Raw genomic sequence first — 15,820 nt, forward strand, 5'->3', positions numbered from 1 at the left:
TCTGCCATTTACCCTGAACTTGATGTGATCACACGTGACGCCCAGTATCACCGTGCACTAAGCAATCACTGATGATGCCATCACGCAGCGCCCTATACAAACACCATACACTGTAATCTGGACATCACCATCGGCCACTCAACTAACGGAGAAGTCACCCCAAACCTAGCACATGTGCGGTTGGGGCCCCATTCAAAGCCCACTCAAGATCGATGTTGTCATCGGGCAGCACACATCATCATCTGATGTCACCACATGCTGCACAATTAATGCGGCTATTATAGGGCCCCCACAAGGCAACCCTCACATCCAAAAGCACAGCGAATTTACGGCCTGATTTCCTGAGATACTAAGTCCTCACAAATCCCACTGAAGCCAACAGGAGCTGCAGCTGCCCAGCACCTTAGAAAAATCCATCCATTAACGCCAACGTCATGACACGATCCGCAGTGCAAACCTGACATCAGCACCCGGCGCGGCCCTGTGTTACCCTGACGCCATTGCACTCTTGGATCCAGGAAAGCTACGGGAGCTAGGACTGCCACCCTGGGACCTTCTTGGGGGGGCTGGGGGGGGGGGAGAGGGGAAATTGCTTGTGCACTTCCCTGAGGGTGGTGCCCCGACACATGCAAAGGCGGACGTGCAGAGTCCGTGCACGTAGCAATAGCAATTAAACCCAACTCCATTGCAAAGAGGCCTGGCAGAGCTGCATTTATCAGCCTGCCTGGAAGGGGCTCGTGCAAGCTGTCCCCCTGGCTGACGGATTAGACAGCAGACAATTAGGTTTCAGACACACACACACGCGCGCACACACACACACACACGCACAAATCCTTTTCTCCATCCATCTGCAAGGCCAAGCCGGCTGAGCACAGCTGTGCTGCTGTCCGGTGCTTCTGAAGCTGCGTGCAGCTGAATAAGAAAGAGCCCCCGTGCCTCGTCTTTCAGCGGTTGCTCACAAAATGAGCGAGAGGTCCCCAAAGAGATGACACAATTGCAATGGAACCGATTAACCCCTCGCCAGCTGGTTTCTCTCGCTTCTCTCTTCCCCACACCACACAACCACCAGCAGCCAGGTCAGAGAAGAACTCCCATTTCCTTGGCTAAAACAAAACAAGACCAAGGGCTGAGCTAAGTAAACCAGGAGAGAGAGAGAGAGAACAAAGCCACACGTTTCTGTTCCAAACCAACATGGCTTTTTTGGTGCACAGATTATTTCAGACACAGCTTTATTCTGCAATTTGCATTCCCAACTCTTCTAAGCAGGGAACATGTCTCAATCTACAGGCCACTTCCTGAGATCCTAGCTCAATTTTTACTCAGGCAAAACTCCCACGGAAGTCATCCCCACTTGGGATTTGGGTCAATAATGCCTCTTAAAAGAAGATGGTCCCTGAGACCAAAAATACGTAACTAGACATTACAACCAGTTACTATACCCAAGAAAGCCAATGTTGTAAACCTCGCAAGGGGTGATCTTGGCAATTACAGAGCAGTGGTTGAGTACAGGGAAATTATTTAAATAGACACAATGTGATTGGGACAAGCCACCCTGGCTTCTGTAAAGTCAAAACATGCCTGTCCAGTCTGTTAGAAGGTGTTTGAGGGTATCAACAGAATAATGGACCAAGGAGAATCAGTAGGTATAATTTATTTGGATTTTCCTAAAGCCTTTGATAAAGTCCCTCAAGAGAGGCTATTAAGGAAACCAGAGGAGGAGTATTGGGTGAGAAGTAAAGTACTGTCATGTATCAGAAACCAGTTAAAAGATAGAAAACAAAAAGAGTAGGAATTCTCAGCACTGGAAGAAGGGTAACAGCAGGGTGCGCCAAGGATCAGCACTGGAACCGGTGCTATTTAATGTATTTATTAAGGATCTGGAAAAGGGAGTGCGTAATAAGGTGGCACAACAAAGTGACGCGTGGCAGCCAAGGCTAGAGAAGACCATGAGGAATTCTAGAGGGACCTAATGGAACTAGGTGACCAGGCAACATGATGGCAGATGACAGTCAGTGTAGACAAGTGCAGGCTCAGGCACATTGCAAGGAGTAACATGAACCACTCGGACACATCAATGGGGTTCTGATCGACCGTCATGACTCAGGAGACAGGAGTCTTGGCACCAAAGGGAAACGCTAGACTCTGAGAGACTCAAACATCCAAATGCCCTGGGAGAGGGTAGGAGATGCTAGGAGATTCTGAGAACACCAAGAGTTTCTGGAGGTGCTTGGTCATTCTATGGACTTTCTAGGATACTAAAGCCTTTTCAGCACAAACACTGTAAAACAGTCTCCAAGGCCACTCATTCCTGCTTTCCTCACTCCCCACAGTCACTACAGCAGGTAGTCTAGCATGGGCCAGCCCCCAGCCAGCTCCTTTCCAACAGGCGGTGGCACAAGGGGAACCACGTTCTGCTCTTCTAATCACCCACAAGCACTTGAGGGAAAATAAGCTGAACACCAAAAAGGACCATGTCAACCCATGGCCTTGCTCCCTACTCTCACAACCCTTGATCTCCCAGTGTCCTTTCAACACATCTTTCAACCAGCCCTCTGAAGGAGAGAAAGCCCAGACAGAAACTTTACATGTCTCATCTGTCATACGCTGCCTTTGGTGTATTATATGTGGGTTTTACATAAACTACCGTTTCTGATCTAGCATCTTAGCATCACAAAGTCCTTTATTTATAAGTGGGCCTATTTTTATTTATGTATTTATTTAAAGACACAGAGGGCAGAATCTCTCAAATCCAATGTGTCATGGCGTGAAGTACAGTCTGTTCTACCAGGCATGAAATGTAGCCAGTTTTTAAATACAGACTCCTAAATGGAAAAGGAGGTCATCCAGCCCCCTCCCCCAGGTCAGCTTGAGACGTTCCCTGTAGTACATTTTCCATAAATCCTACATGGTAGATATGAACCCTCACGCTTCAGAATAGACATCAACCACTGACTTAGGAAGACACACTCCCAGTGAGTGTTATTGCATAATTGTCTATTTGGAACATTTACCCCTTCTCTGAAGCATCTAGTGCTGACCTCTGTTAATGGTAGGATGCTGGACTAGACAGACCGCTGAGTTAGTCCAGTAGGGCGATTCTTATGCTCTTAATGTTTTCCCCAGTCTAGTTTCAAAGGTCGCAGATGAGGGGGCTTCCACCACTTCTCCTAGGAGACTTTTCCATAATTTAATATGTTATTTTATCCATCCATTCATCCACCCATCTGCCCATCAGTATTTATAACGGTAGCATTAAGCATGGTATCAGGAAGATTTTTCATATTGCATCACCCATCGAACCCCTCAACCACTTTAAATAATTATTCTCCTTACATGGTGTTTGTCTCCTCCAGATATTTTTCTGTCCTGTTATTGGGCACTTACTATTTAGCCCTTAGATAGCACTTTGCCATCTCCAAGGCGCTTTCCGGCAGTCAATGGGTAGGCACAATACCGTGGGAGGAAGTAAATGTTATCTATAATTCCCACTTACAGATGGGGAACTGAGGCACCTAATTAAGTGACTTGCCCAAACGCTGGAACACCAGAGCTCTTGACTCCCAGTACTATGTTCTTTGAAAACTGGAAGCCCTACCTCTGCATTAGTGGAGGCACATTTCTGTAGGGAGATAGGAAGGTAACCAGGGGCAGGAGTAGTGAGGTTCTGCCTAGGCGCACAGTGCCAGGAGAATACAGTGCAGTGAAAGGAACAAAGCCAAACTCGGAGCACTGAGATCATCAAGAAGGCAATATGCCCAGTCCATGGAAGAAGAGACTGTGCTAATTTCAACACTGACAATTCCCAAGGAGAGGGCTCGGAGCTGATGAAGGTGGCGCATGTCAGACAAAGAGCAAATCAGGGAAACAGAAATCTGATAAAATAGGGCCCCATAAAATGCCAGTAAAGAATAACATCTGCCCTTTATAGAGCACTTTTCATCCCAGCTAAACAAACGGACATACAAACTACCCACCCACCACTGAAATGCAACCACCACTTGGGTGAAACATAGCAGCTGTTTAACGGTGCACAGGAACACTATGAAAAAAATATGAAAGGAGAATCCTGCATCCACTTGAAACCATATGCAACTCTTTTCCTCCCAAAAGGACACAAACTCCCCTTGCAGACACCTTTCAGGTAACAATTTCCCACCTAGTTACAATGAAAGCAGCACAGACACTAGGGGGGATGTGTTTAATTCCCCATGCACTTTGCCCCTTCCCCCACCGTGAGAGACCGGGAGAAAAGACCATAAGAGGAGGTGCATTAGTAGAATTGGCTAATTCTAATCTGTTTTGCCATAGCTCCAAGGCTGCTTTTAATCTTACACAACCTCGTTCTTCACCCATTGATGTACAGCTATAGCACAGAACTGCTCCTGCCCAATCTTTGTGATAACATAGCCCCTATAATGATGCCCATCTCCTTAGGGAAGGGGGTACTTTACCTTTTTAAAGAGATATCCCTGGAATTTGGGACTCTTGACCTGTGGACAATCCAGAGATTACAAACCAGGGAAAGAAGCACTGGTTGGTTTTCACAGGGCGATTCACAGGGAGCGGGTAGATCACACAGCGATGGCTCCACCTCTTTGCTTACAGCTCTGTCTAAAGATATCCAGGCTCTCCTTTGTAAGGAAGAGCCTGGTTATCTGAAAAGCCTGCTGGAGATAAGGGGGAGCCGCCTTCCCACCTGCTTGTGCTAGGAGACACCACTATGTAACAGGAGCTACCTTCAAAGGCCAGCCCAGAATGAATAGAATGGCCCAAATGCCCATCTTATGTTACCTTTCCACTTGAGCAATCACTGTGGTTGACACATGGATGGTTACGCGATGGTGAACAGGAGCGGGAAGGTGGCACATGCCAGCGTGAGCAGAAGGAGGAAGTGCCCAGGAGGCAGCAGCCTCTCTGAAGATGTGGTTCCCACAATGAAAGTTCGAGAGCTGCTGCTCTGGAGAATAAGTCAGGAGACCCTCGACTCCCCAGGAGACCGCCCCACTAGCTGGAATCAGGAGACTTCTCTATCTGATAGGGCAGGGGTGTCTGCCCAGAGGCCTTCTTTCTCAGCAACTCTTATCAAACTACAAGCCACACCTGGCACTCTCAACGCTGTCCTCAATGGCATCAAGGACAATGCCAACTTCTCGGGTGCTTTATTAAGGACCCTTTGATGCAATGCTGCTCTGATGCTGGGCTACGGTAAATGCTGTTGCTAAAGTCTAATAGCATTGTCACCGCAAAGGGAGCCGAGCCGCAGGACAGTTCTGTGGGGAAAGAACAGAAGTGAATTGAGTAGAGAGTTTAGCGTCTGTCTGGCCATGTAAATGCACACACACGTACAGATACACAATCCCATGAATGCACCCACCCATCCAGAGACATGGATTGTACACATATGCAAAGGCACACATTTACCCACACAAATACACCTACAGATGCACATTAACATGCATCTAGCTTACCCACTCGTAGACATGGATCTCACACAAACATGAAAAGGTATGCACATTCACACTCAAACGTGCACAGTCTCTTTCACCAATATACACACACATTCATCTCATGCCTGCACCGGAAAGCGCAGATACAGAAAGCAAGCACAGTCACCATGCACATTCCCCACAGACACAAACGCAAGCCCTCAGACACATTCACAAGCATGTAAACATGAGCGTGGTTATACACACTTCTACACACACATGCAGATGTGAGCAGACACATGCATAGACTCACACTCATGCACCTACACATGTGCAGACTCAAACCTGAGGGCCCCCCCACACACACACACGTATGCCCCCTTCCATGCACCTACAAAGAGACGTCCATGCATGCACAGTCTCACACCCAAGCACACGCTTGCGGTCTGACAATCCTCTGATGCTGACTATGATCCTCTTCCCCCAGATGTGCCAGTATCATTCTCCAAGCTTGAGAGTGCAAACAGTGAGACAATCTGGGCTTTTTTGTGCCCAATGGGTGAGAGTGGAAGCCAGGCAAACCCAGTAGCTATCATCAGCCCCGCAGTAGCTATCAGATTGCTGTGCAGAAGAGACTTGGTCCTGACACTGGGCCACAAGCAGTTGTGGTATGAATGTGGGTGAATTTTATCAGCACTATCCATGCGATTACAGCCCACTGAGTCCTCCATCCACATACGCTGCAAGGTAATGGTCAGAGACACAGGAAGGAACAGTGAAACTGGCAACAATAATGGAGATTTACTACTTCGAGCCCTATTAACTGGGCCATCTGGATACCAAGTATCAGCATGAGTTATTAAAGACCATAGCCTGATGTTGTAAATGGGCATACAGGCAGAGAAGAGCTTGAGAAATGAGAGCAGTAGCCTTCTAGGTTATAACCTCCTCAAGACTTAGGAGGGGGTTGAATTCCATGGGGCTTCTTTCAGAAGGAGACTCATGGACCCACACACATACACAGAAGCATGCTCTGCAAATACTTGCACGTACACAATGCAAACACACGCACACAGAGCCAACGAGACATATGCACATATCTGTGATCACACCATCAGACTCCTACACACACACACACACACACACACACACACACACACACACAGAGCACTAGCAGTTACTGCAAGGGCAAGAAAGGAGTAAGGATAGAGGAGAAATGAAGAGATACGAAGAAAATAGAAATAGTTCCCCATCCACAACATTGACAACCCCATACATTCAAAAAATCATGAGCCAAGCCCCAAAAATATCATGAAATTTGCTTAAAATCATGAGATTTTTAACAAATAATAAAATGTCTTTTTGCTGTGTGGTATTTTGAGCCTTTCAGGTTCTCATTTTCCATTTCCTGCCCCCCACAACCATGAAGGCTCGAAAGCTACTTTTTATTTTTAAAATGGAAGCGGAGCTTCTCATCAAAATCATGAATCCAGAAGCTGAGGCTTTAAGAAAAACATCAAATATCCTGAGAGACTCAATAAAAATCATGGGTTTTGGCAACAGTGTGCCTGCGAAACTGCTTTGTGGGGTAGAACCATCAGGAGAGGAGGTGGAGGTGGAAGAGCCTCCACATTAGGGAACCCCAGGAGCATCAGGTCAGTTTCTTCTTCATTGTGTACTCATGGTCTTTTGATTCTCTTCTCCTTTGCACTAGGTTTACACCTGTATGACTCTACTGGCTTCAACAGGAACTCCTACTTTATACCACTGTCCACGAGATTAGAATTAGTTCCCTCTTCCTGGTTGAGAGTCTATTTAATTTTGGGTACTAGGCTTTCCATTAAAAAAATTATAAATTAATAAATGAAGCCAAAACCCCTTTTTCTCCTAAAATTGTGCATCACCTCTCAGGACTTGGAGAAATATCACATGGAACAGATGCTAGAACTGCAAAATGTAGGATGTACAGTAACAAAACTACCACTGCAGCCACAAAGCCATATGTATCCCATACTTAAATGGTGCAAACTTCTGGTCTCCAACCACCTGGACCCTCTCTGAGCTGGTGACCTAGAAGTGAAAGGCTCTGTATCCCATTAGCAGCTCCTAAGCCTCTGATTTGATTTGCATGTCATAACAAAGCAACTCCCTGGCATCAAGGAGCTTCTAATTCTCAGACAGTCTATAACGGATATCAACCCCCACAGAAAAACAAGCCGTCAGGACCTAGGCCCAGACTCAGGGAGAGTGGTGGTACTCTCCTCATCTCCACCCATAACAGATGAGAGAATTAACCACATTGGCTATGATTCATCATTCTGCTTCAGAGTTAACACCCCATTTAACTGAATGGGAGTAGGTCACACCTCTCATGGACAAATCCCAGCTACATTAGTTTTATTTACAGGGTCTGACGGGGCTTGGGCAGGGGGGAAGGAATCCTCCTCTCAATCTGGTGGCTTGGAGAGGAGCAATGGCACAGCATTTCCACTACCCCTACCACAGCCCAGAGGCATGATCAGCAGTTGGTACCTCCACACACCCTATTGTACAGAGGACTGAGACCTGCAGGTCCACGTAGCATTGGATCTACTAGCCTGTACTGAGCATTGATTCCCTGGCCACATGACCAAACGCCTCCAAATGGAGTCTGCCTGCACTGCCAGCCCCACCAGCCCTATCCCCTCCCCATGAAAGATAACCCATCCTGTGTGTTCAGAGCCTCCTCTACTCGTGCAAAGGCGGGGCTGTCATTTGCCAACGCAGGGCTAAGTCCGCAGGTAAACACACTGATGCAGTGCCCTGCTGCCTCCAGACTCCCCTGGCCAGGGACCCGATCCTGAGGTACTGGGACCGTGAGTGGCCCACTGCATGCTGACTTAAACCAACTCCTGACCGGGGGGGACAATTCTGGGAGGTGCCACATTCCCCCATCTCCCACTGAATGGATGAGGGCGGAATGCATTCAGAACCTCACAGGATGGGCCTTTTGCAATAGAATTTGACAGGAAGGGAGGAAAGGGCAGCAACTCAACGCACTGGGGCTAAATCCACCCACGGCATGGCTTGAAATTGGCCCTAATCCATCTTTCTGGGGCAGGACGGACCTTCGGGCTCGGTCTCTGATCGAGCCATCCCCGGTGGGTTACTACTGGGAGCGACCAGTCACTTTTTAAGAGAGGCCACCAATATTTCCTGCAGGGCCTCAGCTGGCCGTGCAGGGCGTGGGAGCAGCGAGAGGCCAAGATCGGAACCCCCAGCCCAGGAAAGGGCTTGCCACGCGCTCAAGTTTTTGCCAGAGTCTTTCGTGACTGCAAATAAATAAACAAACATTCTCCGGTGCAAACTGCCGCCTCGGCGGCTGCTGCTGCTCAAAGACAAACAATTTTTAAAAACCGGGTAAGGGAGCCAGGGGCTGGAAGCTCGGCGTGCCACTGGCAGGAACCCCGCTCCCCATCTCTCCCGTGCCAATTCCTCTTTGCCGTCCCCACTACCTGCAAAAGGTGCAGCAGGCGGCGGGATTTAACGAGGAGCCGGCAGAGGAAGGGAGAGGGAGTGGGGCTGCCTTTCATCGGGGTCTCTGTGGTAACAGGCTCCCGCGGGCGGGGAAGGAGGGGGCTGCGCTCATCACGGCTCATGCAGGCCTCAGCAGAATGCGATTCTATTTTCTGCTGTTTCCTGTTCCTCGCTGCCACGTTGCCATGGCAACCATGTTAGCTCAAGGAGGTTTGCTTCCCGTCTTTTCGCTCCTCTCCTTGGTTTTATTTTTTTTTCCAGGCTCCTCTCCCCGAGTTTCTGCTCTTTTCCCTTCTCCCGCTTGACTTTTTCAGCCCCCTGCCTTTATTGTCATTAAAAAAAAATAAAAAATAAGAAGTCAGTGAAAGGTCTTTAGTGCCCCCCATCCCAACTCACCCCCAGTTTTTTCTGGGCCAAGTGGAGATTTATGGGGCACACATTAAAAGACACTGTAACCATTTCCCTTTTGATGGCATTGACAGAGGAGCATTATTTACTGGCATTGTTTGCAGCCCAGGTTCCTTCCAGGCAGATCCAGTGTCCCCGGGGAACTCACCTTTTCAGTTTTAAACTGGGAAGGTACAGGGCCAGGGGCGGAGAGAGAAAGGCAGGAGAGTTGCTTCTCCACAATAAATTAGCCGGTGGAGGATGCTTAACAGTTGGAAAACACGGTGCTCTGAACCCAGATCAGCACATGGCTCCGTCTCTCTAACTTTTCATGTTGGGAAATATTAACCCTTTGGTACCTCTAGACATTCAGCCCCAGGGCAAATGTCACCAGGGTGGATAGAATCTTCACCCATAGGGCGGCGCCAAGTCTGCCTTTGGGAATGGTGTTGGAAGGGTTAACGTGCTCTGCCTCGGGCAGGGAAGGGACTGCTGGCACCAGTCTGATGGCTTTGGCAACCAGAGAAAGCCTTGCAGTCCCTAAGGTTTGGGACCTGAGTGGACGCTGCCTTGCACTTTCTGACATCATCTACCCCATGTACAAAGAGAGTCAAAGAGCCCTGTCTGTCCCTGCACAACAGGCGCAGCGAATACACCAAAGCCCCATCCATAAGAAGTCAGAATGGTTCAGTCCCTCTGGGTCCCTTTGTCCAGCATCTTGGTGCAGAAGCAGGCGCGCAGCACCACGGAGAGGGCGGGGCTGTGACTCTCCACTTTTGTGAAGGATCCAGCCCCCCTGTGCAGAGGCTGCCGGTGGTGGTGGTAGTTAAGCACCATAATCCCACAGCAATGTAGACACTTGCCTAATGGGCTGAGACCGCTGGCCTATTTCCACACATGATTCTCACTCACACATGGAACTGGCTATGGAGGCAAGATGCTCTGTCACTGCCAATTAGCCACTCGTCGGTCAGTGCCCTATGAGTTTGGTGGTCTCCAACTAGCTGCTCGCAGGCACGTGCCCCTGTCACTAAACAACCACCACACACAACACTCAAGGCAGCCGGAGGCCAAGGACCAAATGGACTATGGAGGCTGAACTACCCCCTTCGCCCCTAGAGGCGAGTCAGGATTAAGGCCCGATGTAAGGGCAGTGTGAGATATCGCCTCTACTTAGACACTGTGGTGCTCACCGGAGACCCGAGAGAGGATGCCATAGTGTATCTGTTCTATGGCCATGCAAAGAGGCCATCAGCTTCTGGGGTGACAATCCAGCAGCACGAACGTTCACTTTTAAGAAACAAGCTGGACCAGAACCATTCTGACCACGATTATTTATATGCTTGAGTGAACTGACAGGGAGAGAACAAAATGGCCGTGGAGGAGGCTGAAGAGAGGCTGAAGAAAGGAGGATGACGGGCCCAGCCTCAGTTTGGATGGAAGAGCAGGACATACCTGGTGACACCAGATACCCAGGCCAAGCACGTTTCCAGAGGCAGCCGATAAACAGTACTTGTCGCGTGTGTCTGAACACATCTGGTATACCTTATGCTCCCATGGACTGCAAGGAGAGCGGTGTGTCTGCGGCAGGAAAACCAGCTCAGCCTGTCGGCAGTAAGGAACCTAAGACGAAGGGCACAATAGCCAGCATCAGAAATGGCAGGCCCCAGCTCCATGCTCTTCCTCGTTATTGGACGAAAGAGGAACCCATCTGTTTTGAAACTGGAAGCATCCTATATATGGCCAGGCTCTAGCTTGACAAAAGAACCACCAACAGGGCAGCAAAGCTTTACATTGGGATTTTCAAAATAACCTAAAGGAAGTAGGCACCCAAATCCCACTAAAAAAACAATGGGAATTTGGTACCTAACTCCCTTAGGCCCCTTTGAAAACCCCAGCTTTAAAAGAGCCAGGGTGACATCCTAGCCTTGTTGAAGTCAGTGGGATTTTTACTATTGAGATCAGCAGATTCACCACGAGGCAGCTATTTCCTTTCTTGCCCAGTGTCATGCTATACCCAGCCTGGTGCTGGTGCCTCTCCATGCATCGCCTGAACACTGCTAAACCAATTCCTCATGCCCAGATCTGGGCTGGAACAGTTTTAGGTGCCTTTTAAGAGTTGTGGCTTGAAATTAGAGGCTGGGTTAATCTGACCCTGTTGCACATTTCACATCTGCAGCAGGAAGAGCCTTCAAGGAACGCGGCCACATTATTTGTGGATTTTTGTTTTGTTATATAGCAGACATCTGCAGCAGAGAGGAGAGGGATGGAGGAGGAAGAATCAAAAGGAACAAGAAATTCCACCAACTCAACATTCTCCCCCCCGCCCCGTCCCAACATGTTCCAAGTTCAGATCTTAAACTACCGCAGGGGGAGAGAGGTCTGAAGGCACAACAGAAAGAACACACAGCCCTGCTCAATAAAAGTCTCTCTCCCCCTCCACATCACAGGGCTTCTCTGTGCACAGAGACCCTGGATTTTAAACTGGTGCAAAAGCACAGGCTTTAAAGCAGCTTTCTGTCCATTTTTATTCAGGCTACATCTACACTACAGGGGGGGGTCGATTTAAGATACGCAAATTCAGCTACGCAAATAGTGTAGCTGAATTCGACGTATCAGATCCGACTTACCCTGTTGTGAGGACGGCGGCAAAATCGACTGCCGCGGCTCCCAGTCGACGGCGCTTACTCCCACCTCCGCTGGTGGAGTAAGCGCGTCAATTCGGGGATCGATTGTCGCGTCCTGACGAGACGCGATAAGTCGATCCCCAAGAGATCGATTTCTACCCGCCGATTCAGGCGGGTAGTGTAGACCTAGCCTCAGTCTATTAGGGACAGGTTGACATCTGAAATAAGCCATTCAAACTGAAACACAAGTGTCTACACAGGGGTTTGCACCAGTTTAACTAAACCAATTTAAATCGGTACAAGTTTGCGTAGAGAAGGCCTCCTCCTTTTTCCTCTCTCTCTGCTGCCTGCTCTAACTTTCTCTCCTCTTCCTTCCTTTTATTTTCCACATCTCTTTCTGCTCCCTGTTCCCTCTCTCTCTCTGCCCCATTCTGCATTTCCACTTCTGAACACTCTCTCCAACCCCCCTCTGTTTATCTCCCCGCGCTCGCTCGCTCTCTCTCTCCTTGACACAAATGCACACATGAACTAGGAGCCTTGGATAGGTCTTGGATGCCAACCCACTGACTGCAAAAAAGCATCTGTTCTACAGAGACAGCCCCAGCCAGGACTGCAACGTTCACTATGGAAAAGGGCTGGAGGAAGAATTAGAAGCAGAGAAGGTTCCACTTGCAGAGCAGACGCAGCTGCTGGTCTTGGGGGCGGGGGAGAGGGAGACATGCACAAGAGGGATGAGGGGAGCAAAGAGAAAGAGAATGAAAATGAAAGAGGAAACGAGGGGAAGAAAAGAAGGGATCAGATAAAGCCCCATGTGTCTGTAAAGGAACTTCCAGGAACATAAGTTCAAGTAAATGAGATTACAGGGGATGGAGGTGGGGATTCCTAGCACAACACCCCCCCCAGAATCAATAGGTAGATCTGAGAGTTTTGTGTGAGAGTCCTAGAGAAAGACCCCAAGCAACTACTTCTGGGGGCAAGGGGCCTGAGGTTTCTGCAAGAGGGAGTTGCCTGTGTGCAGGTTGTTACCACCTATGTACCAGGACATGGGACTTGTGCACATCTTGTAAATAAACAGATGTCAGGCCTTTTTGGTGCCTACCTGACTCCACCCCACCCAGATCTGCTCCAGACAGGAAACTGACCTGTGAAGCCCCAACTCCTGCTACCACTCAGCAAAAGGGCAAGGGTATCAAGGTTTGGCCTCCCAAGATATCCAGGGCTTCCTGCTTTTGGCCAGACCAGGAATATAAGGAAAACGGCCTGCCGCACATGGTATTTTGGGGCTTCCAGCCAGGAGCAGGAACTGGTGAGGAGAACAAAACATTGGGAAGTGGGGGTGGGTAGTTATCTGAAGTGTTGCATGAGATTCGGGCCCGGCTTTCTGGTTCAGGGTCACCGGCCATCAACTACGCACCAAGGAAAGGGCGTACTCAGGGATGCGCTCCCTGATAACTCTTTGGTTTTAATACTCCGCTAATCTGTTCGCAGCACTGAATCACTGCAGCCCCCAGTATCCTGCAATATTCTCAAATCTGTAGCTGCAGCCTTTTAACTCCCTGGCAGCACTGACTGCAGTGGCTCGGACAAAGACTTGGAAGCTGCCAGGCTCTGAACCTGCTGTGCTTGTAAATGATGCGACTCCAGAAGGAAATGCTGTGCAAAGACAAACCAGTATTTAAAGGAACCAGCTTCTGAGGGGCTTATGGGCCCCCCAGAGCCTCTGAGTGCACCTGCTTGAGCTCACATTTGCATGCACAATGCAGGTGAGTGCTCACTTCCACGCCTGAGCTGGGGGGCCCTGCACCTGAAAACAACACTGGTACACTTCCAGGGGTTCTCTGAAAACGTGAAGCCCAGCCCAGCCCTGCAGGAAGTGGGCATAACTCCAGCCCTCCAACCGAACTTTCACAATTTGACTCCAAGGGTGGCAAAGCTTTTGGGCTGTGCTTGTTGTGAAGACCTGGAGTCTAATCAACATCAGATTCCAGATTGCTGCTCCCACTCAGTCACAGCTGCTCTCTGACGTGGGGGGAGGGGGGATGCTAATGGACTCCAGCCAACTTTGTTCAGGAAGGATCAGTATTGAAGCACTGGACTGGGATTCAGGAGACCTAAGTTCAAATCCTGGCTCTGCCACAGGTTTCCTGGGTAACCGTGGGCAAATCACTTAGGGCAGGTCTACACTAGGAACTTACATCAGCATAGCGATGTCTGTGAAAAATCCACACCCTCAAGAGACGTAGCTAAACCGACCTAACCCCCAGTGTAGACAGAGCGAGAATTCTTCCTTTGGTCTACTTAGTGCCTCTTGGGGAGGTGGATTAGCTACCCTGACGGAGAACCCCTAGATAGTGTCTATGCTGAAGCACTGCAGCTGTAGCATTTCAAGTGTAGACAAACTCTTCTCTCTGTGTACCTCAGTTCCCTCCCTGAAACACGGGGATTCTAATACTTCCTTTCTCCCACCTTTTATCTGTCTTACCTACCCAGATTGTCAGCTCTTTGGAGTAGGGACATGTACAGCTCCCCGCACAATGAGCCCCCTATGTGCTATTGTAATACCAGTAAGTAACAACATAAGCCTCAGGCAGCAGCTGACGATAGAAACGTGCCGAATCATCATTTTCTACTGGCACAGCTATATTTTCTTCAACAGCTGCGTGTCAGCTCCCCACCAAAACATCCCAGAACGGTCCGTCACTGCAGCCCATCTGGGATGGCGTTGCAGAAAGGAAGGCACATGATTTGCCGAATGCCTTCTTCCCACTTGAACGTGTACAAGAGTAAAAGGAAGCCCTCCACAAACACAGCTGTTTAACCCCATAAAGCCTTTCCCTGAGGCCCCCCCCTTCTTCCCCAGCAGCGCCCCTTCCCCTCGTGGTTCACTATCTATATTTAGTCTAACAGTGGAAAGCAGCTGCCAGGGGGCTGGAGTTGAGATGTTTCGAGCAAGGTCAGCTTAATCCACCCATGCTCCCACCTCAGTTTCCAGGTCTCCTTCTCTCCTGCCGTTGCAAGAGGACAGATCCTTTCCTTGATTTAAAAATCAATGTATTTGTAAACATTAAACCCAGGATTTACTTCAGGTGAGAATTCAGTCCGGGCCTGCACATCTTGGAAGAGACAGAAAGAGTCTGGAATATCACCGACAGCTAGCTTCAGATTTCCTTTACAGGAGGGGGTTGGGTAGGGCAGTCAGCAAATGATCAAAGAATGGGGGAAAGGGAAGTGGCACGAAAGCCCATAAGTCCTTCAGCCGTCACACAGCTCAGAGAAGTTCTGTATTTCGGAGGGAAGCCTCTAAACAACAAAACTTCTGTTCTTATAGATGCCTAGGGTCAGAAGGACCACTGTGACCATCTGGTCATAACCCAGGTCACAAAACTTCCCTGAAACAATCTCTTCACATTCAAAGCAGCACTCAGAATTGTAGGTGCTTTGGGGCAGGGACGGTCTGACAGCATATGACTGTAAAAGTACCTAGCCCCATTGGCCCCAAATCTGCTTGCGCTACAATGATGATGTGGATGAGGAAAGAGAAAGCTCTTAGAAGCTGGCAGCCAATAAATTAGTGAAATACCTTGCATGGGCCTTTCCCCCCCAAGGATCGGGAAACACCACTACATGCCATAATGGGTGCATTTACAGCCAGACCAAGAACTAGTTATCTTTTTACAGGCACAATTTGCACCCCCAAAATGAATGGTAGGTGCAAGCCTGGATACTTCCTCCTCCTGATTTGCACTCACAATGGGTCAGTCAGTGGCACAGGGCTCGGAGATGCAGCTGCCATTCCACTGTGGGTGGGGGGGAAAAAAAGGAGGGTGCAACATTTGCAGTTTGAACCCATACAAGGGAGCCCCA

This window comes from Emys orbicularis, chromosome 18 (genome assembly GCF_028017835.1).
Source record: "Emys orbicularis isolate rEmyOrb1 chromosome 18, rEmyOrb1.hap1, whole genome shotgun sequence".
Lineage (NCBI taxonomy): Eukaryota > Metazoa > Chordata > Testudines > Emydidae > Emys > Emys orbicularis.